Source organism: Choloepus didactylus, chromosome 4 (genome assembly GCF_015220235.1).
Source record: "Choloepus didactylus isolate mChoDid1 chromosome 4, mChoDid1.pri, whole genome shotgun sequence".
Lineage (NCBI taxonomy): Eukaryota > Metazoa > Chordata > Mammalia > Pilosa > Megalonychidae > Choloepus > Choloepus didactylus.
Window position 1 is genome coordinate 135,750,067 of NC_051310.1, and position 22,610 is coordinate 135,772,676.

The 22,610-nt window shown below is 44.3% G+C and overlaps 1 pseudogene; it reads right to left on the reverse strand.

The window, feature by feature from the left end:
* Positions 1–15,083: 15,083 nt before the first annotated feature.
* Positions 15,084–17,496, reverse strand: LOC119532803 (annotated as a pseudogene).
* Positions 17,497–22,610: the final 5,114 nt, after the last annotated feature.

Below are 22,610 nucleotides of genomic sequence, written 5' to 3' on the forward strand. Positions count from 1 at the left end.
CTCCATCCACCATCCTCCCTCCTCCCCAGCCACCTCCTCTCCCAAATGAATAAATTAATGAATGAATGGCAAGCTCCTAGCCATCCTGAGCTTACAATCAGAGCACATAAACCCCAGGCTCAAATGCAGACCCCAGGGACAACACCAGGGCCCTACAAATGAAGGCAGCTCCTCCAAGCCAGCGAAGGAAGGGCCTGGTAGGATGGGTTGACCTTGACAGGCTGTGACTAAGAGGGAGAGAGGAGGCATTTTTAGTTGAGGGAGAGACCTAAACCGGGGCCTGGGGCATATATGGGATGTGGTGAGAAGGTGACCCCTTTGCTGGGTTGGACATCAGCAAGTAGTTCATTGGTAGAAACGCAGGACATCAAGTCAGGAACCTCATTTTCTGGGTTAGCCAAGACCGGTTTTCCCTGCTTTGGGCCACACATCTCTATGATCCCAAGGCCTAAGACAAAGACTGGCACAGCACACTTAGAATTTGTTGAATGAACTCATCAGTGCTTTTCGTTCCCACTGTTCAGAAATGACTGCAGGTTGAGCTGCACCCCAAAGCCCTCTTCTGTCCCACCTCCACTCAGACCCTGTGCAGCCCTCTTTGCAGCCCATGGAAACACAGAGAGGCTCAGAAAGAGGCTTCATCCCTCTCTTCTCCTTTGTTTTCTCCACTGGGGATGACTGGGCAAGTTTGATTTCTGAGCAGTGTGGAAATTCCAACCCTCACAGGATTTCACACACTCAAGTGGGGAGGATATTGCCTCATTTTAAAATTTCCCGGCTCTGGGGGCTGCCAGGGTAGGCGAACAGAGAGGCTGAGGACCTGGGCAGGTACAGGACCCTTGGGTCCAGGCCGGGAAGGTACATGCAGGCTCTGCTCCTCCTAGGTCCAACAATTAATGGGGGCTGAGGCCCTCTGCCCATCACCTGCCTCCCAGACTGATGGTGCCCAAGGCCTGGGCAGGGAGAGGGGGTGACAGGATGCCGGGAGGGAGCGCACACCAGGCCGTGGCATTGCCATTGTAGCCTGGGTAAATGGTGCCCCCTAAAGTTTGGGGTTTGAAGTCTCCCCCTTATCTCCAGGCCCAGATGATGCTCAGTGGCTTACTAGAACAAGCTCATACTGCTTGTGGGAGCTGATTGTTAAATTTTCAGGAAGTTTGCTAACCCATTTTTAAACACAGCCATTATTTTTAGATCAAATCATAAAAACTTAGAAGGAAATAAGTTATATTAAAAACAAAGGTAATAAATAGTCAAAACACATCCCTTCCTATTTTACTACATTTTGCAATTAAATATGCTCTTGCATATGTCTGTTGAGTCTGTATGGTGGAAACACTATATGATAATGTGCTACTGCGTCTCTTCTCAACTCCACCTTTGGTGATATTGGGCTGGTAGCCTGAGATTGGCCATGGTGGGAGCACAAAACAGGGCTTTTGCCCCAAATGCCTGTTGTTAAACATTTACCAGCACACAACTGCCCCTCATCCACAGTGGCAGGGAGGAGGGCCTGTCCTGGGTTTTCCACCCAGCAGCTGCCAGCCCTGGGCCTTTTCTCAGCCACCAGAACTTCGGGCCACAGGCCAGTGGAAGAAGTGAGAGGGAAGGGGGAAGCAGGGAGGAAAGGAAAGGGAGAGGAGAGTTTGTGCCCAGGAAACCAGGGATACATCACTGACCCCACTCAGGGCACAGCTGGGAAGAGCTTGGCTCAATTGTTGGGGCTGCTGTGGATGGGCACAATGAATCCAGGGGGGACATCCCAGGGAGGAAAGCTGGGGGTGTGGGGAGGGTAACAAGGATAGTTTGCAGAAAGGAACTAACTTAAATGACTATGCTGAGGAGAAAGTGCAACCAGCAGGGAGATGCTGTGAAGGCACAGAGGTGGAAGCCACAGAATTTTGCATTCTTGGGACCACAAAAGGAAGGTGAGCCAAGAACATGGCAGAAGTTAAACCCCAGAGTGGTGAGATTTCAGTAAAGTTTCCACAATGCTGGCTGCAGCTTCGCTCAAGCTAATGGAATAATAGTGAGGGCAGTAGTGGGAGCAGAACGGGTGGTCCACAGGGGTCCTGGAGGAAGCAGTTCTGGGTGCTTCTCGGTCCTCCTGACCCCTCACTCCTCTGCCCTTTCCATCGCGTGGTTTTCTCCAGGTCACCTTCAGCCCTCCTCTCCACATCCTGCCATATGCTCACTCTATGTCTTCTCACTCACACTCGAGGCTTCTAGCATCTTCTGTTGCTTGTGGACACCCACATTTACATCTCAAACCAGATGTCCCACAGGCACTCAAACTGCAGTGCCCACAGGCACTCAGATTGAGTATGACCAAACTCATCACCCGGTCCTCCCAACCTGCTCCTTCCTCCCAGGCAACCATCTCGGCAAGGGGCGAGGTGCTAACGCCAGAGGCCTGGGCATCCTCGGGGGTGCCTCGCTCCCCCTCACTCCTTACTTCCAGGCTCTCAAACACACTCAGCAGATTCAGGCCTGTCATCTGGCACTAGGGGAAATGGAAGTGGGTTCTGCATTTGACTCTCAGGCGGCTGGCAGGTGACTGTGTCACCGTCAAGGAGGAAATGAGACACGACTGAGGAATGAGCCTCTCCAGCTCCTCCCAGGGACCTAGGAGGTAGCAAAGCAAACCAGGGAGCATTCCTGGGAGTGATGAGCATTGTACTGGGGTTGTGTCCCCATTGCTGACAATCCATCGCCAAAGACTTCCTGAATGATGCGTAATCTCTGTCAAATTTGCGTAGTCCTCTCCATCTCCAAGGTACCGCTCAAGTTTCAGTCACCACCCTCTGCTACCTGGACTCTTTGCCTCCAACCACATTCCAGAGCAAAGCCAAAATGAGATTCCAAACTGACCATGCCACTCACCTATTTAAAACCTGCAGTGGCAATCCTGTTATCCTTAGGATAATGGCCAAACTTATTAGGCTTGCTTCACAGCTCTTTCTGATCTAATTCACATAAATGCAAGAACTATTTCTCATTTACTTGCTCCTATAATGCCAATTTAATTGAACACCTACTATGTGCTAGGTGTTGGGCTGCTTACCAGGATCCTGGAGTGAACAGAACACATGCTGTTCCCCCTCTTGGAGCTTGTGGTCTAGCAGAGGAGAAAGATATTAAACAAATATTTATACAAATAATTATAATTGTGATGAATGCAATAAAAGGAGCATTTCCTTGTCAACTCTTTGCCTCAGTCACAACAAACTACTTGCAGTTCCTTCCTTCTGCCTGAAATGCCCTCTCCCCTTCAACTGGCGAAATCTCTCTGTTCCTCCAGGTCTCACTTCAAGATTCTCAGCTCCTCTAAGGAGCCGTCCCTGAACCTCCTGGAATCCATACTCGCCCATGAGAAGGCAGGGCCTGTGTTCTCCTGAGCATAGCACAGGGGATGGCACAGTAAATGTTTGTTGTGTGATTGATTGATAGTTCCTCTTCATTCTCATGTGAGCGTTTGCCTTTTTAAAAACTTAATTATACAATTATTTACCTTGATTTCCATATTTGGAAAAGGTTGGTACTCAGTGCTATTCAAGGTACAGGGAAATGTTCCTTAAACCAAGGATGCCCGTGAACCTGAGGGCTTTCAGGTCACTGTGTCCAGGTGTGTGTGGAGGGGTGGGTCTCCGGGATTCCACAGGCTGACGGGGTGTGGGGTGCCTGCTGAGGGGCGGTGGGCCCAGCCGCCCAGCCTCACACAGCCTTTGCCACAGCTGCAGTCTTTTCTCCAGGTGCTTGGCACAGGAGCCCCGGCTGGACTCCACTGTCACCCATCATTCTGCCCCGGGTGCCACGGGTCTGCTGCTGGACTTAGCTCCTGTGGGCTATAGACTGCTGGTTGGGAGAGGGGTAGCTAGGAAAAGAAGGGGAGCCCCCAAAAGGACTGGGGCAGCTGTAGGTCCCAGCCTGGCACTTTTCCCAGTGCAGCCAGATGAGGCTTCTCTGTTTCTCTCTGCTGGATGGAGTGGAGGAACTGTACTCCCTCCCCTCCCCCTCTACCTGCCCTCCCCATCCCCACCTGGCCTGCATACCTGGATAAGGCCAGGTCTAGGAGCACAAGGGGTCAGGCAGGCAGAAGAGCCTTGTGACCCACCCACTCTGAAAAGTCTCCTGTCCCTCTAGAAGAGGCTTTGTTCTATCTGGGAGTTTCCACCGTCACTAATCTACTCATAACATCCCACACTGCTCACCTGAGCTTCCTCCTTCCTTCGTAGCATAAAGCATAAATGAGAGATCACCTGGTCCACCCCTGCATTTAAGGATGAGGAAACTGAGGTCCCGAGAGGAGAGTTAAACACCCAGCATATCACAGCAGGTGGAGGCAGAGCCAGGATTTAGAACAAACAAGTGGAAAAGGCAGGTCTCCTGTCAGCCAGCCCAGGGCCCCTTCCACAAAGTTCTGCTGCCCTGCCTGTTTTTCAGAGGCTGCTGTGTCTTTTCCAGCTGGTTTGAGCCCCAGAGTTAGGTCTCCCACAAATGAAACTCACAGGGATCACTGCCACCTACACCCATTCTCCTCCATCTGCCCTACTGACCCAGAAGTGGGGCAAAACTTGAGCCAACCTGACAGGCCTCTCCAATGCAGGGACCCCGAGAAGGGACAGCACAGCAACTCTGAGTCCAGACCTACCTGCTGCCAGCTGCACCCCCGCTAGGAGTGGCTGCCAAGATGGCCCTCCAGAAGGAAACTAGCACAGGTGTGCTCTGTTTACATTCCTGGCTCGCAAACAGGCCAGGACCCTCCCTGGCTGGCAGGATGAAGTCCATCCCCCTAGCCCAGCCCTCCAGGCTCTCCCCGTCCGTCCACAGCCTCCTGTCCTGCCTCATCTCCCGGCATTCTGGGCCCCCAGCTCTTTCCTGCCATATCACACAGTCCTCGCTCCTCAGCCTCTTGGCTTTGTAAGCACTGTTCCCTCTGCCTCAAATGCCCTTCTCTGCTTCTCCACCTGGAAAGTGCCTTCCCAATGTTAAGAGCCAACACAACCATCTTCTCCCGTCTCCTTTGTGCAGATGCTTCCATCCTGCTCTCCTCCTCCACACCCCCCTTGCTCGCCCTCCTCCCTGATGTGCCTGTAGCACTTCTGTGCCACTTTTATAGCATAATAAAGGAAATACAAGGTCATGAATCTGTATCCCCCACAGATTCTGAACTCTTCAATGAGAGCAATTGTGTCTTTATTTTCACATTCTTAGAGCCCAGCACATAACTGGCATTTGATAAAGGAATAAATTTCCAAACAAAGTCAATATGTGGACTCTGGATTTATTCCAAGTCTTAACATTTCAAAAAGGACAGCCTTCCAATTCATGTGTTCAACACATATTCATGGAGCACATGCTATGTGTGAAGCGCTGCATAGAGAGAGTCCTGGGAACACAAACCTGGGGGTAGTCACAGGCTCTGCCCCCCAGAAGTTTACATTTTGGGGGTACAGACAAGGCAGAGAAAAATACGGGTTATAAAAAAAAAAACAGCTGGCACTTACTGAACACAACATGCTTTACATGGGTAACTTTTATTACTTTTCTCATTTTAAAGATGAGAAAATTAAGGCTTTCAGAGGTTGAGAGACTTATGACAGCACAACTAGTAGGTACTGAAGGCAGGATTTGAACCCAGGCAGTCCCCAGACTCCACACACCCGAGCAGAATGTTCTAACAGAATCCGTGATAGGTGGGGAACAAGTAACTTGGGCTTAGGAAATGGGGAGGTCAAGGAAGGCATCACTGGTGCAGCGCATGTGAGAGGAGCAGTTTCCACAAACAGAGGCCCTGGGCAGCACATTCCAAACTGCAGGAAGAGCTAATGGAAGAATTTTTTTTTTTTTTTAATCAACCTTGGCTATCCACTGCAAACAATTGGAGAGCTTAAAATAAGAACTGATGCCTGAAACCCACTCCAGAGAGTTTGATCTTTGCCCTGGGGTGCTGCCTGAGTATTGGAGGATTCCAATGAGCAGCCAGCATTGAGAACCACTGCTGTAAATGGGGAGATCTGGTATCAAGTGTGGGACATTGAAACCCATCTGCAGCCAAGATGCTCTCTGGAGTGTCAGTGTCCTCCTGTCTGTGGAGACGGCAGAGCTTTCCTGTCACCCCAGACAGTCTGGGCAGGTCTTGTGCTTCCTCCCTCACATTCTCTCCGTGGCTGACTAGTTGTGACCTTCTGGTGGCCTGGAGTTGCCAAAGACTCCTTACCAGGGAAAGTCCATGGTTTCCATTGGAGGAGACATGGGTTCCTCCAAACGCCACCCAGCTTTCAGTGTGGAAGAGCCAAGATCTGTGGGGCACAATGAAGGCAGTTAATGAGCAGACCCTGGGTGGGTGTCTGTGGGATGCAGAACTGACACGGACTGGGAGGGACTGGAAAAACACCCCACACCCCATAGATCCCAGCAGGCAGGCTCCGAGGGGCAGGGGCGGCCAAGCGGGAAGAGGGCTCCAGCTTCACCGACTGATTGCTGCCCTCAGCAGCCACTGGACCCCCACACTCCCAGGCTCTGGGAGAACACTGAGGTTCCCCCAGGGCCAGCAGATCCAGGCTATGTGGCTGTAGCAGGCAGGGGCTGGATTTCCCCTTCTCAGGCCCGGGGAGTGACTCAAGTGTGAGTACTGAAAGCAGACAGTGACCTCAGCTCCCTCGCCAACTGGGGAGTGTGACCTCGCCCCAGGACCCTCTCAGGAGCTCAGAGAGCCTGGGGCCCAGTGGGGTGGAGGTTGGCAGCCTGGGATATGTGTGCGGGGTACACAGGACACTTCCTCTCATTAGCTGGCTGCCTCCGAGCCTCGTTTCTCAAAACTGTTGTGTCAAAATAGCTAATGTGACCATTGGGTCATAAAGAAATCTAGCCCCTTCCTTAGCACTGCTGTCACTATGGGCCTTGGTCAGTCTCCCACCCCCCACCACAACCCACCCCACCCCCAGCTAGAGCCCTAGAGGGGGGTCTCAGGGCCTTAGGAAAGAGAGCTTGCTGGGGAGTGGGTAAAGCCAGCACCAGAGACAAAGGGCCTCCTTTCCACTGGGACAGGAGACCCCCACCCACCCACACAGCGAGGAGTTACCTGGTGATAGGAGTCACCACATTTTCAGGAATAAACTGTTCTAACACTCTGCCCCTTCCCTCAGGAAATCTTCTTTCTGACTACCTGAGTCTTTCCAGCTATACTCCTAGATGCTAGTTTCTCACTCTTTTGTGAAGAGTTATTCCACTCTTAGATTTGTGGAAAAATGAATCTCATTCATTTAAAACTTGTCCTGTCTTTTAGGGAATACACCCTGAAGTACTGGAAGACAATGAGGTGTCATGTCTCCTTAGTTTCCCAATTGGTTAGGAAAAAAAATTGATAGATGACCTATATCTATATCTATCTATATATCTATAGCTCTATCTATGCATTTATCTATCTATAGAGAGAGTGGGGATGATAAAGAAAGTATGGTAATGTTAACAGTTGGGAATCTGCATGGGGGATATGGAAGTTCTTTGAATTATTTTCCAACTTCTTTGTAATTTTGAAATAATTTCAAAATAAAAAGTTTCAAGATAAAAATAAAATATATGATAAAAATTTCAAGCTATTCATGTCTCACTAAACTTACTTCTGATCCTCATTAATAGAAGTTAATCAATTTTACAGTCCAAATTCTCATGCATATTCTATATCGTATTCTGCTTTCTTCAATTAACCTTTCAAATGCACATTTCCATATGCCAGGGCCCTTCAGATCTTTTTCATCTTTAATGGATGCCTCATGTTTTATTTACTTATATACTATTGTCTTCATGTATTAGTATATTATAGTGCATTAAAGCATCCCCTTTCACTGGATACTAGCTTGTTTCCTTAAACAATTTTTTTTGTTATTATACATAGCAGCATATTTTCTTTTGGAATATTTCCTATGGCAATGTGTCTGAAGGTCTGGATACAGGCTGTTCTTAAGAAAATTTGAACTAACTTACAGTGCTATAGAAATACATAATTTATACCTATTTCCCTATAGCACTGCCAGCACTAGGATTCATAATTTTTAATCATTTTCAGTAGCTGAATGAGTGAGTAGTGTGGCTTAAAAAATGTTTGAACTGACATTTCTTTCCTTTCCATCATTGAATAGAGGGACCGCTTGCCTGTTAGAGAATGAGCTCCCTCTGGAACACAGTCTATAATATACGGATGGAGGGGCCAGGTTGCCATGTGCAAACCTTTTCCCAAGGGAGGCTTCCCTGAACCCCAGGCAGGGCCGCTTGTCTGAACTCCCATAGCCCCATGTCCTTTTCCTTCAGAAAATTCATTACAGCTGTCATTTTATATACATTTGAAAAATTAATTTATTTCTTCTCCCACAAGACTGGAGCCTCAGGTGGAGCCGTGATTCTCTCCCTGTTGGATCCCTAGCACCTCTGGCATGTGCCTGAGGTACAGTAGATGCTTATATCTGTTTAATAAATTAATATTTAAAAACTTGAGTTTACACTAAAGATTAATTAGGGTGTGAGTCTTTGCAAAAGGATTCATCCCAGGATTTAAAAATTCGGAAAACATTTAAGGAGCACCTACCCCTGCCATGTACCAAGTGAGGTAATGTGGGGGAGGGGTGTACGAAGGCAAAGAAAACAGGGTCTCTGTCCTCACAAAAGGGACAGACTGGTGGTGACCCCCGCAGTGGCTGCCCCGTTATCCCTTTAAGGGGTGCTGAGGAGGCAGATGAAGCGGCTCCCCATGTGGTCACAGTGTGGTGAGGCCATAGGGGACATCCCAACACCCGCGATGAGAAGAGCAGGCCTGGCCACCCTGAGTGATGGCCCCACATGTTCATTTAGATTAGACCTAGAACTAGAGCCCTGGGTATTTCCACCCTGGGAGACACTTCCGAGGTGGCCTAACAAGTTTGTTCACCCTGGATCCCTAAGCATGAATCCCGGCTCTGCTGAAGACAGAACCCTGTGATCTGGACAAAGTATACTCAACCCCTCTGCATCTGGAAAACCCAGACGAGGACGGGGCCCACGTCAAGGGCTGTCGTGGGCGTTCAATGAAACCATGTACGCTATGTGCTTAGGAAGGTGCCTGGTGCCCAGTGAGCCGACAAGTGATTTCCCCAACGGGCCTCTAGGCCACGGCTGAAAAGCTCTGAGGCGTAAGCTTTCCAATCAAGAGGAGAAGGATTTCTTTTTTAATGCAAATCAGTTTACACCGAAACTGAAGTCACCATGGACGTCTGAGGTTGTTTTCGCGAGGGCGGGAGGGCGCGCTGCGGAGACACACCCCGCTTGCGCAACGCTGCACGGCCCTTGCTCAGCCGCGGCGCCCGCGGGAACGCTCTCCGGGTCCCAGCCCCTTCGCAGGCAAAGGTCTGCCGGGGACGACCCAGACGGGACCTTCCCCAGGATCAGCGGACGGCAGGGCCGGGAAGAAGCAAGGCCTGGTGGAGTGACTCAGGGTCATCCGGGTGGGGCACGCAGGTCATAGCGCCCATCGACAACCAGGAAATGGGTGGCAGCTCTCCTTGCCTTGGAATGCTTTGCCTCCGAAGCTGCCCTCACCCCTTTGCAGGGCTCTTAGCTCATAATAATCCTACAATCTCTGGATGAGTGCTGTCTCTCCCCCTGGCTTCTTCCTGGCTCTCTGCCCAGTTCTCTTTTTTCTCTGGTGACTGGCTTCCTTCCTGTATCTACTTTTTCAGTAGCTTGGGGCACAAGTGATCTTATGGTGACATCCTCAGTCCTGACTTTTCTTCGTGAGTGTGCACCACTCACTATAGCTCTTCTCCATCTCTTACTTCAAGCGCCTCAGAGAGAGAGAGTGAAAGACCTGGTAAACCTTTTCAAGCCAGGCCTTTGAGAACTGGAAATGCTGCAAGTCCTCTAAGATATAATCTGATGCCCATCTGGTCCTTTTCAGTGTAGAGATGTCTACTTCGTCATCACAATTATTCCCTACCCCATGGCTTGTAGACTCTGTGCTCAGCTTCCCATGCTTTGCCCTCCTATGAAAAATCCTTTCTTTCCCAACACACTGCATACAACATCCGAGTACTGGCTTTCAGACTCAGCCCTGTGTTTCCAAGCCTTTAAGTTGAAGTTTCTTTGTTCTAGAAACACAAAAGTTTCTTTGTTCAAACTTTAGCCATGCCTAAGAATAACCCGAAGTGGTTATGTGGTAAAACTCAGATTCCTGGGCCTCACCCCCAGAGATTCGGATTCAGTCTGTCTGGGGTGTAGTCCAAGAATTTTCATCACTCCAAAGTGACACTGATGCTCCAGTCACCTTGAGAAGGACTGTTCTTGACTCTTCAGTCCTCACCCCGAAGCAAAGAACAACCCAAGCTTAAAGTTGAAGAGGAACAATGAGGGGGCAAAAATGAGGGAAAGACATATCTCAGCTAAAACATTTCTGAACATTAATCAATCACACAGGTTTACCCCTGAGATGAATTCCCCTTTGCAAAACAAGGTTCTGAAGACTCAGGAAATTTGATTGGCACAGATCCTGACTGACAGAGGCTGGATTCAAATGCCCACCTGCCTGCCTCCTCCCAGCCCACTGCATCAACTGAGAAGCTGAATACATGTAAGATTTGATTATCAGGGGCAGAACTACCACCGGCTGGTCAGTAATGTCATCTCTGCATACAAAGGATGATATTCATAAATGCACATTCCTCTGCCCACATGCTGGAGACATCCACACTTCCTCAGATTAGGGTGCTGTGATGAGTGTGTCTGTGAACAGGCAGCCTGGGGAACCCAGCTGGGAGAGGCATTCCCACCCTTGGGTCTTCTAAGCCTGGCCTGACCCTCCCCACTAGAGAGCATGGCTTTTTTTTCTTTTTTTTTTTTTTTGAATCAATTTTATTGAGATATAATCACATAACATACAGTCATTCAAAGGGTACAATCAGTTGTTCACAGTATCATCATATAGTTGTGCTTTCATCACCACAAACTTTGAACATTTTCATTACTCCAAAAAGTAAAATAAAAATTAAAATACAAAAGAACATCCAAAACATCCCATTCTCCTCCTCCTTTCATTGCTCATTTACTTTTTTTAATACAGTTTGAGATATATTCACACACCCTACAGTCATCCACAGTGTACAGTTATTCACAGCACCATCATATAGATGTGAGTTCATCACCAGAATCAATTTTTGAACCTTTTCCTTACTCCAAAATAAAAATAAAAGTAAAAAAGAACCCCTAACTCTTTCCATCCCCTCCATCCCACCCTATTCTTCATCTAATTTTTATCCCCATTTTCCACTCAACTATCCACATACTGAATAAAGGGAGTGAGAGCCACAAGGTTTTCACAGTCACACAGTCACGCTATGCAATCTTCATAGTTACACAATCATCTTAAAGAATCGAGGTCACTGGGTTGCAGTTTGACAGCTTCAGGTATTTCTCTCTAGCCGTTCCAACACCCTAAAGACTAAAAGGTGATATCTATATAGCTCATAGGAATACCCTCCAGAGTGACCTCTTGACTCCATTTGAAATCTCTCAGCCACTGAAACCTTACTTTGCTGAAAAGAAAAAAAAAAAAAAAAGTGTGGTCCCTGGACCAGCAGCATTAGCATCACCTGGGAACTTGTTAGAAATGCAAATTCTTAGGCCCCACCGGCGACCTACTGATGCTTTTTTCCTTTGGCTGTGGGGCCCAGCAATCTGCATTCTAATGTGACCTCCAGGCAATTCTGATGCACAGCTAAAGTTGAAGAATCACTGTTTTAGTGAAAGAATGACCAGATCCCTAGTGTGGCATGAAGATCTGAGGGGATTAGGTTTGGTGATACGGAGCGTTCTCTGCTCTCTGGGCGAGGTTTGACATACACTGGTGGAAGAGGAGTTGGTGGAGCATACGTTAATTCAGCGGCGAAGTTAACTATAACCTCTTCCTCATCACTTGGTTACAGCCTTGCCCTAGAGAGGATTTATTAGGGGATAGTCTTGTTGCTATGGTAACTTTTGTACTCTGCCTGGGCCCTCCTCTGAGGGCAGTAATATTTGCATCACTTAGACACTAGGTAAATCCAGTTTCCTGACCCTGCTCCCCAGGTCTTCCCACACTGGAGCCCAGGGAAACTTATTTGTTGTCATTGCAGGGATAGACCGGAATACAAGCTCTGGCCCAGGTGGTCTTGACATGTTTCTTACAGTGTTTAGCAACTTCCAATTTCCTATTTTAGGGAAAAAAGCAAATCAAATGTTATATATTGGGGACGGAGATACTTCATATGGTAGAAAAAAAATTGTGCCAACCTCTGTTATTTCTTGAAGTGAGATAGCAAGTAAACATGGGGCAGATTCTTTTTTTTTTTTTTTTTTTCTTTTCTGGAGATATAATTCACATACCGTAAAATTCACCCTTTTAAAGTGTACAATTTGGGGGGTTTTAGTACAGTCATAAGATTGGGCAACCATCATCACTGTCTATACCCATTAGCAGTCATTCCCCATACCCCTTTCCACCAGTCCCTGGCAACCACTAATCTATTTCTGTCTTTATGGATTTGCCTCTTCTAGCCATCTCATGTAAATGGAATCATAATATGTGGCTTTTTGTGACTGGCTTCTTTCACTAAGCACAATGTGTTGAAGGTTCATCCATGTTGTAGCATTTATCAGTACTTCTTTCTTTTTTATAGCTGAATAATAATCCATTGTATAGCTATATCACATTTTGTTTATTCCACATGTGGGTTGTTTCCACTTTCTGGCTATTATGAATAATGCTACTAGGAACATTCATGTATGAATTTTTGGGTGAGCACATGTTTTTACTTCCCTTGGATAGTGGAATTGTTGGGTCACATGGTAACTGTTTACCTGTTTGAGGAACTGCCCAACTGTTTACCAAAGTGGCCATACCATTTACATTCCCATCAGTAACATACGAGGAGTCCAATTTCTCCACATCCTGGCCAATGTGGGCAGATTCCTAAAGCAGAAGTTACTTGAGTTGACTTCCTTTATGTAAATGTAAATATCTGTGGCCTTGAGGGGAGAATAGCGGGATCTTGAGGGACAAGGTGGGCAAAATTTTCTCGAGGACCAACTTATCCTCTTAGCAAGAAAGGGAATGAAACTTAGCCCCTTCCTCTTTTGAGATGCAATAGAAATAGGACAGCTTGGTAGGATTAAGATGATCCCAGCCAAGACCTATTGATAGAAGAGGACATGGAGGGCCTCAAATAGGACTCACCACATGGAGTCAGTTGGTGAGGCAGGCCTGGATTACATGTGCAAGGTTTCCATATGGCATATGGCTGAGTCTGGAAATGTTGCCAGGTCTACCACCCAAACTTGGTGTCCTGCTTTGAGAAGCATGTCCATGAGTGTAAACTAAGAGCCAACACCTTGAAAACCCAGGTTGATGCCCCACATAGAAAGGGCCTCTCCATCGCCATGGGGCTGGTGTGGCAGACACTAAATGGATCAGACTTTCTTGTGCTTTCGCTATGCAGGACCAGGTAACCCATAGGTTCTTGGAACATTCAAGGCAAAGTTTCAGCAGATGAGGCTGAAATTTAAGTATAAGAATATGAGGTGTGTGACTGTTTGAATGCCTCAACCTGGTGACACACAGTGAATCAAACATAATTACTTCTGAATGAGCCTCTCTTTACAGGAAACAGGAGGCCAAACCAAGAATAATTGTTATTAAACAGGCTCCAGGCAGCTAGCCGGGTACTTCCAGCAGGCCCTTATGACAGGCTATCAGTTATGTCTGGCTCCCTGCCCTTGATATAGCTGGAAGGGCTGGAACAGTGTTTCTCACACTTGAGCAGCAAATGAGGGCAAACAGATTTTCCTGGACCTTTGGAGAGAAATCCAAACCATGTGCTGCAGGTAAAAATTTCTTTGGAATCTTGTTTTTTTTTTTTTTCTTAAAAATCCACAGTTTATACTCTACCCCATGGTATATTCATTTTAAATATATTAGAAAAAGAATGATCCACCCCCACCCCCACCACCACCACCAAACCCACCCCCACCCCCACCACCACCACCAAACCCACCCCCACCACCACCATCAAACCCACCCCAGATATGTGAACAAAACTGACACTTGAAGAAATGGTGGCACCTTTATCCCACATACCTCAGGCACACCACTGGCTCCCTCCACCACTCTCCACTTCCAACATGCTCATCTGGGGGTGGAGAACTTACTGTTACCAGAGCTGACCTGGACCCTGGACAGCAGGACTAACTGGCTCGGTCTCATTGTGAGGGCTTATGACAGGGCCTTCTGTGGGAACAGGCCCTGGACTCAGCATGTGCAGTCACCTCACTTCTAGTTCATTGGCTCAACAGAGAGAGGAACTGGTATGACCAACATCCCTGCCATACTCACCCCGAACATATCTCTTCTACACGGGCACTACAAAGGCCTCACTTATTTTGCCTTATGAGGAAAGAAGTTATATGGACTTCCCAGATAATTCTTAACTTAAGCAACAACAACTCGTGGGTTTTTTTCTTTTAAAATAGATTTTATTAAATGACCTTGGATAATAATTACAAAAGCTTTATACAGTAATTCCAAGTAGATAAAGGCAATTTTCTTTTAAAAAAAAAATCAAACAATCCATATTATGATTTGCTGCTTTATATGCAGAAATGGTTTAACCTATGAAATTTAAAACCATTCTTAATATGTCTCAAAGGCAGAATGAACTTCATAATGATGTACTTTCACATTAAGCAGATGACAAAGCATAAGAAACTTAGGACCATGATAACAATTCAAAATAAAATTTACAGAAAAAGCACTTTGAAGTCAGCTACTGAGTGTCACTTTCACGGTTAATGTTGCTTGTGCATACCTTATTTCATCAAAGGTTATCAGCCAATGAGAAAAATGTTCCTTTGATGCAGAAGAGCAAACATATTTAGTTTCTAAATACTGTGTTCTTGTTGTAATACATGCAATACAGACCCTAAATCAGAAAAATCTTCTGAAAGAAAATAAAAACAAAAAGCAGCCAGGAATGAATGCATTTACGAGCATGTGAATAAGACCTTTAAAATATGAAGTCAGTGTTTTAAACCCCTTCCTACTCAGGTAAGGGGTTAGGAGGCTGAGATATAGCTGTGAGGGTGAGGATACTGGAGGTTGGCAGTGTCAGCACTGCAAGAGTGCTCTACCTGGGGGAGGGGGGTGGGAGAGGAGGGGGTAAAGAGGGGGAAGAGGGGGGAGGAGTGGGAAAGGAAGGGGGAAGGAGGGGGGAAGGAGGGGGAAGGAGTGGGGAGGAGGTGGAGGGAGGAGGAGGAAGAAGGAGCTGGGCAGAACTGGACCATTGATCCGGCCCTTGGGAAATCCAGAAGAAGAAAGAAATACCTGAAACAATGAAGAAAGAACAAAACATCAAAATCAAAACCAAAACCACAACAGAAAAAAAAAAAAAAAGGAAGAAAGAAAGAAATCAAAAAACAGAAGAACAGAAGAAAGAGAAAAGTAGTAAACACAAAGAGAACCAAAGAGGAGAAAACTCATGCTGGGAAAAAAAAAAAAAAGTTTAGTATACTCATGCCAAAACTAACAGAACATAATAGCAAAAATCAAGACCCTTATTCAAATCAAAATTGCTTAAGCAAGTGTAGAAATATGAAAGAAATATAATCTGTTAAACTTAAAAGTTTTTTTAAAAATCATATGAATTTTACAAATAAAGACATTAATTTATATACTTAAAACATTTTCTAATCTGTCAGAAACTTATGTGATGCTATCCTGTAAACTGACAAATCTAATAAGCTTTTGTGCAATGCTTTCATTTGTAACAGTAGCAGGCACACCTTTTTCTGTGCGTACATGATACTGAAAACTGGTTCAAATACATTTCACACAGTGAAGCTAGCTATTGCAACATACTTTTGAAGAAATACAATCATTGAACACAGGGTGCAGTTCCTCTGCAAAACTTAAGAATAACTACAGAATTTTCGTAAGTAAAGGAGCTCAAAGAATGTCATATTGTTATTCTTCTGCCATTTTATCCCTTACCTGTAATACATATTTTAGCAAACTTAAAAATTTATAGCTTTGTCATCAAGGTCAGAGCTCTAGAGGCTATGAATTAATGGAAACAGCTAACTAAGTTAAGAAAATCCTGGGACATGGAAGGTTGAAGTCCATTTGCATGCACAATTTTTAGCAAAATTTTAACTGCTTTTCAAATTATAGTAGTTTTCCAAATTTTGACTTGGAGGAAATCTTAAGCCATGGAATCACACCATAAAAATATACAAGCACGTATTAGAAACATTTATCTCTTTAATGAATACTAATTAGAAACTTACAAAGGTCATTTTACTGTCAAATTATAAGTGAAGCAATACCAAATGCTTAATTTGGCTACAAACTGTACAAATTGCTTTCATTTTACTAACAGTACTTCTCTTACTCCTTTACTAATTTTTTTAAGTATTGCAAAGAAATGACAGAGTTGTACTGAATGATATTATATATAAATCAAGTCTACAGAAGGTAAACAAATTAGCACTTAAAACAATCTTATGAAAATTATTTAGTCTTCAAATTGAAATGATAAAAATTCATCTTTTTGGCTTACTGCTATAGAGAATTTTAAAACAAGCCTATATTCTCCAAATGGAATCAAGTAATATTTTTCCTCCTCCCAACTCCTATAAGGATGATGTCCTTTTCATTTTTAAGCTCCTGTTAGTTTCAGGAACATTTCAAAAAACTTTCGGTGACAGAGTCTCAACAAAAAGCCTCTCCATTTATATTTCAAAAGTTTCAAATAGTGTCAACAAACTGGCTAACACACAAAAAAGAAAAGAAATACACGGTTTTTCAAGGCCTTTTGGACTGCGTTTAGTAATAAGCAGACTGCCGATGTATCTTGGGAGAAGTCAAACGGCGCTGGGGAAGGGGAAACAGAGCTCACTCTCCATTCCCTGGTGCATGTAACAAGCAGCAAAAAGCAAAGTTACTTGGTTAGCTTGTACTCAGCTGTACTTTCTGTCAGCAGAAGATCCATTTACTGAATTTTGTAGATTTGAAATAGCTGAATGTAGGAAAGGATTTGAGTTTCCCATTGACTGGTCTCCTGTTACCTTTCAAAATACCAGTGCACTTCCACTGTCCATATACTGAGCTTTCCACAATCTCACACAGCCATCGTCACCTGAAGATCTAGTACTCTTCCTGTTACATTCCCACTCCTCACCAGACTTGAGAATTATGATCATCAGACTGAGCCACTACATGGATTTCAAATTTTGTTGGCCTACCAGAGGAAGTCGTTCTTTCCTCACAGATTTTTAAGTAAAAATTCTCACATCTTTGGTTGCTATAGTCAAAATATGGAAAGACCTTTCCGAATTTAGAGCAAACACAATATCATGTACAGGATCAGTGACGGTCATAAGAGTTTCTGCTTTTGCCTATTTCCTGGTATTTTCATTATGCTCAGAATTCCCTAAGTACATCTTTGTTCTGCCTATATGAAAGCCCTGCACTTCCTTTGTTCGATGGAATGCCCTCCTGACTGCTGGACTGGTGTTTACCAATTCATGATTTGCTTAAATAAATATTTTGAGATCTTATCTAAAAAAAAAAATTTCCCTAAGTACAACAAAGAACACTGGATGGGATGTGTAAAACAAATATCTGAAAGGTGGAGAGAAGAAGGAAGACTGGCCAGGGCACCTCAGACCCGAGAAATAACATGATGGCAAGTTCCCTAGATTTTCTTTTTGCCTCCTATATCCAAGACTATGTGCTGGATATGCTGGCAACCGGGAAACAACAATAGGTGCAGACAAAAAAAGACCCAACAAAGGACTCCTCTCTCTAGCCAAAGGACCAAGAAAGGGGCAGCTGAGGAGGACAGAAAATTTATAGAAAATAACCACTCTACTGCAGATGGATAACACAGAAAAAGCTGTGGTCCCACCCCCCACTCATGCTAGCAAAGTGAGTAGGGAGCCTAGACTTCCTCCCTCTCCAGACTGCAATAATGTGCCTTTGGAGCTATGTACCCCATAAAAACCTGTTCTTAAATTTAATCCATTTCTGTGAGTGTGAACCCATTGTAAGTAGGATCTTTGGGTGAGGTTACTTCAGTTAAGGTGTGGCCCAATTCACTTAGGTTGGGTCTTAATTATATTACTGGAGTCCTTTATAAAATGATGAAATTTAAATAGGTAGAAAGCCACAGAGAGAGCAGCCAGAAGCTGAACATCAGTGGAACTTGGAAGAGAAAGGAGAGGCCAGGAGAGGCCACCAAATACATTGCCATGTGACAGAGAAGCCCAGGACCAAGGATCACCAGCAGCCAGCCCCAGAATGCCAGTCCTCAGGAAGAAAGCTTCACCTTGATCAAATGCTTTGATTTGGACTTCTCCTGGCCTCAAAACTGTGAGCTGAAAATTCCCATTGTTTAAGCCAACCTATTGCATGGTATTTTCTTGAGCAGCCAAGGAAACTAAAACAGTGCCCAACACCCAACAATATGAATTACCTGATCTGAACAACAGAGAGAAAATTAAACTGAGAAGAAAAAAAAAAAAAAAAGCCTTAGGGATCTGTGAGACTAAAACAAAAGATCTAACATTCATAACATCCAAGTCCCAGAAGTAGAGGAGAAAGAGAGTGGGACCAAAAGCTACTCAAAGAAATAATGGCTGAAAACTTCCCAAATTTGACAAAAGACACAAGCCTATAGATTCAAGAAGGTTGAGTAAATACCAAACAGAATAAACCCAAAGGCATCCACACCATTCACACCATAGTTAAATTTCTGAAAATTAAAGATAAAGAAAAAATCTGAAAGCAGTGACATTAGTGACACCTTACATATGGGGGAAAAGAATTCAAATTACAGAAGCTTCTCATCAGAAACCATGGAGTCCAAAGATACATATTTCAAGTGCTGAAAGAAAAGAACTGTAAACCCAGAATCATATATCCAATGAAAATATTCTTAAGGAATGAAGAAAAATCAAGACATTCTCAGATGGAGAAAAACCAAGAATCTATCACTAGCAGACTTAACTAAAAAGAATGGCCAAAGAAGATCTCTAAACAGAAAGGAAATGATGAGAGAAGGAATATGGGAATACCAGGAAGAAAGAAAAGGGGGGGAAAAAAAACACAGTAAAGAAAAATAGGAGTAAATACAATAGACTTTCTTTCTCTTGAGTTTTTAAAATTATATTTGATGATTGAATCAAAAATTATAACACTGTCTGATATGGTTCTAAATGTACGTGGAGGAAATATTTAAGACAGTTATATTATAAATGGGGAAGAGTAATGGGATGTAAAGGAAGTCTCTCAAACTGGTAAAATTACACCAGTAAACTGTGACAAGTTATGTATGTATAATGTAATACCTAGGGCAACCACTGAAAAAGCTATATGAAGAGATACACTGAAAAATACTATAGATAAATCAAAATTAATTCTAAAAAAATACTATTCAAATAATCCATAGGAAAGCAGAAAAAGAAAACAAGAAACAAACAACATAGAGCAAACCAAAAACAAAAAAGTAAAATGGCAGACTTAAGCTCTAACATATGAATAATTACATTACACGAAAATGACGTAGGAGACTTCAGGGGAAGATGGTGGAGCAGGGAGCTCCAGGACTCAGTCCCCCCACCAAAACAACTATTAAACAGGCAGGAACTGTCCTAACCAACTATTTTGAAACTCCAGAAGCCAGAAAAACACTGTACCAGCATCCAGGGAAGAGTGGGAGGAAGAGGCTGATAAATTATGGTAAGGAACTGTAAACTGCTCTCCCCACGCAGCAGTTATTGGCACCCACCCCCACCCTCACAGCAGGCCACTGCGAGTTCCAGTCCCTGGGTAGCTGCTGGTGACAGAAAAGCGCATAAAAATCCTCTTCCCCAAGAACAGGGGTGGGCATGGCCGATCACTGATCACAGCTTTTAATTAGCTGCCTCTGAGGGCAGCTATTATTTCAACCTGCCCTGGACACAGGAGACAGCAGCCACTGCTTCGAAGTTTTTTTAGAATTAATTTTGATTTATCTATAGTGTTTTTCAGTGTATCTCTTTCATTCCCACCCCAGACAGGGACAGAGCCATGGAAATTTAAAGACCCAGTGCTTCCTCAGAGCAGTAGGGAGAAGTTAGCTAAAGGGCTGCACTTTCTGGGCAGGCCAGGAAAACTCAGCTTTGGGGAGGGGTCAGAAAAGCTGTCCCCCTCCACAAAGCACTTTAAGGCCAGACTGCACCCCTTTTATGGGCCCCTGGCCATGTTTTGGCTGGGAAAGACTGACTTGGGAAACTCCTCCCCAGAGTGACCATCCTCCCAGAATTTGCTCTCCAGGCAAAAGCAGTGTGAGACAACAAAAGGAGTATAAAAAACTATAGACATGGACATTTTGGGACAAAGGGCTGCAGATTTCAAATACCCAGGAAAAGGAAGTTTGTTTCCTGGAAAACAGGTGACAATCAAACACATGTAAACAGGAAAATTAGTAAACAACTAACATGCAAAATCCCAGAGGCCATAAAGGCAGGGAAACCCCTGTACGCTGCATTCGCTTTCGGTAGACCTTCCTGACAGGAGGGCAGAAGCTCAAGAAAATCTTTGTCTTATCACCAGCTGGTTATAAAACCAGGAATCAGACATCCCAGGGAGTAAATCCCAGAGTTAACAGTTTAAAATATTAAAATGTACAGTGTGCAAAAAAAGAGTACAAGACAAACAAAGAAACAGGAAATGATGGCCATCCAAGGGAGAGGATAAAGATACAGAAAACACCAATGAAGAAGACCAGAATGTGGACATATGCAACAATGTCTTTAACAAAAGAGATGAAGGAAAGTACAGAGAAAGAACTAAAGGATATCAGGAAAATAATGAACAACATGAGAGTCTACATAAAAAGAAAGAACATTTAAAAAGGAACCACCCGGCATCGTGGGACGGCGAACATCTTCTTGACCAAAAGGGGGATGTGAAAGGAAATGAAATAAGCTTCAGTGGCAGAGAGATTCCAAAAGAAGCCGAGAGGTCACTCTGGTGGGCACTCTTACGCACACTTTAGACAACCCTTTTTAGGTTCCAAAGAATTGGGGTAGCTGGTGGTGGATACCTGAAACTATCAAACTACAACCCAGAACCCATGAATCTCGAAGACAGTTGTATAAAAATGTAGCTTATGAGGGGTGACAATGGGATTGGGAAAGCCATAAGGACCACACTCCACTTTGTCTAGTTTATGGATGGATGAGTAGAAAAACAGGGGAAGGAAACAAACAGACAAAGGTACCCAGTGTTCTTTTTTACTTCAATTGCTCTTTTTCACTCTAATTATTATTCTTGTTATTTTTGTGTGTGTGCCATGAAGGTGTCAGGGATTGATTTAGGTGATGAATGTACAACTATGTAATGGTACTGTAAACAATCAAAAGTACGATTTGTTTTGTATGACTGCGTGGTATGTGAATATATCTCAATAAAATGAAGATAAAAAAAAAAAAAAAAAAAGGAACCAAACAGGACTTGAGTTGAAGATCACAATAACTAAATGAAAATTGCTCAGGAGGGTTTCAAGAACAGATTGGAGCTGACAGAAGAAAGACTCAGTGAGCCAGAAGATAAGAAAGTTGAAATTAGTCAGGCTGAGGAGCAGAAAAAATAAAAGAAATTTTAAAAGGAAAAATAGCCTAAGACAGAAATGAGACATCATCAGTGCAACAATATACCTTATGGGAGTCCCAGAAGGAGAAGAAAGAGAGAAAGGGACAGAAGGAATAGTCAAAGAAATAATGACAGAGAACTTCCCAAACTTAGCAAAAGATGTGAATGTGCACATCCAAGAAGCTCAGAGAACACCAAACAAGATAAACATGAATAAAAACACACCCTGTCATATATTGATTACACTGTCAAATGCAAAGAACAAGGAGAGAGTTCTAAAAGCTGCAAGAGAAAAGCAACATGTTATGTAGAAGGGAGTCCCAATTAGATTGAACATCTGTTGGCTTATTACATCAATGAAGGTCATGTCTTCTGCAATGAGAGAATTCAGTCCACTGGATTTAATCCAATCAGTTGAAGACTTTTAAGGGAGAAGAGAGAGAACTTTCACTTCTTCAGCCATCCAGCATCTCCTGGGGAGTTCATCAAAGACCTTCATCGGAGTTGCCAGCTTGCTGCCTGCCCTACAGAATATGGACTCATGCATCCCCACAGTTGCATGAGACACTTTTATAAAATCTCGTATTTACAGATATCTCCTGTTGGTTCTGTTTCCCTTGAGAACCCTAACTAACACAACCACATTAACAGAAGGAAAGAAAACAAACACATGATCATTTCAATCAATGCAGAAAAGCCATGTTTAACAAAATACAGCAACTTTTCTTGATAAGAAACACTAAGAACACTAGGAATAGAAGGAAACTTCCTCAACATGATACAGGCATATATGAAAACCCACAGCTAACATCCTACTTCATGGTGAAAGACTGAAAGCTTTCCCTCTAAGATCAGGAACAAAACAAGGATGCCCACTGTGTCACCACTGTTATTCAACATTGTACTGGAAGTTCTTGCA